We start from the raw sequence: 1,518 nt of genomic DNA on the forward strand, positions 1-1,518 counted from the left end.
TTTTTTAATAAACCCTTTTTCATTCGACATACTTTATCTTAATCGAGATATTAATAAGGAACCAGCAGATCAAGTAGCTTTTGGAATAAAACACCAATTTTTTTAAAATTAAACACTATCTAAAGATTTGCATCGAAGCGTTTATTTTTGATAGTGATTTTAATCACTGTCAGATATCATTATACTTGATCCAACTATACCACGTCACAACTGTGCCGCGACCCCCCTGTGCTGGGTTTTTTTTTTAGAATAATTATAAATGTTATAAGAGTTAAAACAATTTTTAAGTTCTTATTTTTTAACCCAAAATTCTTAAATAATTAAATTATAATGCATTACTTTATAATACTAAAACGTGTTATTTTAAGCGCTATAATAGGTACTTAAAAATTTTGTTTTTAGTGCTTTCTTCATATGCAACAAAAGACAAAAAATATTTATATTAATAGAAATGTCAAATTTTATTTTATGATCATTTTTGCAATATTAGTTTAATACTTAATGAAAAACTACGCTTTAATAATTAAAATTTAATATAGATTTTTTAAAAAATATAAGTTTTATTAAGCATTAAGTTCAACATCCAAGTCTCAATCGTGTTCAAGTGTACACGTTTTTGTTTGTGTTTTCATTGTTATACACAATTTGATGATAAAGTAGAGCCCCCAACAATGAATGGTCATGTCTTATTGACTAAGCATCCAGACCATCAGATGTGTCCTTCATAGACCGAATATCGTTTTATTTAATTAAATCTAAGTAATGAGCTGTATTTTAGCTTCGATGCGAAGCTGAGAAGGTATTGGTTTTACTAAGATGTGTTTATTTTTTTTTTTTTTGTTTTTTGTGTCTGTTACCACTTTTTCTCAGCTNTTTGTTTTTTTAAAATGTTTTTTTTTTTTTTTTTTTTTTTTTTTTTTTTTGTGTCTGTTACCACTTTTTCTCAGCTTTCACCGAACCAATTTCTTTCAATGATACGTCAAAAGATCACAAATTGTATCTAGTCGAAGACATTACCCTCAAAAATTGAAAAAAATGCCCTCGTTCCCCGTAAATGGGGGAAACCTCCAAAAAAATTACAAATTTAAAAATCGCTTATTTTCGAAATTTTTTCAATTTTTTTTACTTAAAAGTGCCATAACTTTTTCAAAAATAAACATATCAATATAATTCTTTTTTATATAAATGTGTAATATAATTACCTTTCGTTTGGTATTTTTTTTCTCATAAATTTAACCCTTTACCTGCCCGCAGGGGGGATTTAAAATGACCATTTTTTCACAAAAAATTTACTTTTTCAACTTAAATTTTGAAAGTGTTCCGGAAAGTCTGACACTTTTATATATATCTTAAATTAAAGCTAATATAATATTCTTTATTATGCAAAAAAAAAATTTCGGACTTTATTTTATCTTCACGGTGAAAATGGCTACCGAATGCTATTTTTGTGTGAAAATTTTCGATTTTGTATTTTACATTTTTAACTTTATTATGCTATAACTTTTTGAAAAATGTATG

General features: G+C 26.0%; 1 protein-coding gene and 1 long non-coding RNA gene across 10 annotated transcripts in view; both read right to left on the reverse strand.

Moving 5' to 3' along the window:
* Nucleotides 1–1,479, reverse strand: part of LOC126894398 (uncharacterized) — a 3,252-nt gene extending 1,773 nt beyond the window's left edge. Inside the window, exon 1 of the long non-coding RNA XR_007701392.1 lies at nt 1,066–1,479. This is a non-coding gene — a long non-coding RNA (uncharacterized LOC126894398). The remainder of the gene's footprint in view (nt 1–1,065) is intronic.
* The window catches only part of LOC126894093 (small G protein signaling modulator 2-like), a 54,744-nt gene that overhangs the window by 11,133 nt on the left and 42,093 nt on the right, over nt 1–1,518 (reverse strand). The window lies entirely within an intron of this gene.

Source organism: Daktulosphaira vitifoliae, unplaced genomic scaffold (genome assembly GCF_025091365.1).
Source record: "Daktulosphaira vitifoliae isolate Bord-2020 unplaced genomic scaffold, ASM2509136v1 Scaffold_1, whole genome shotgun sequence".
Taxonomy (NCBI): domain Eukaryota; kingdom Metazoa; phylum Arthropoda; class Insecta; order Hemiptera; family Phylloxeridae; genus Daktulosphaira; species Daktulosphaira vitifoliae.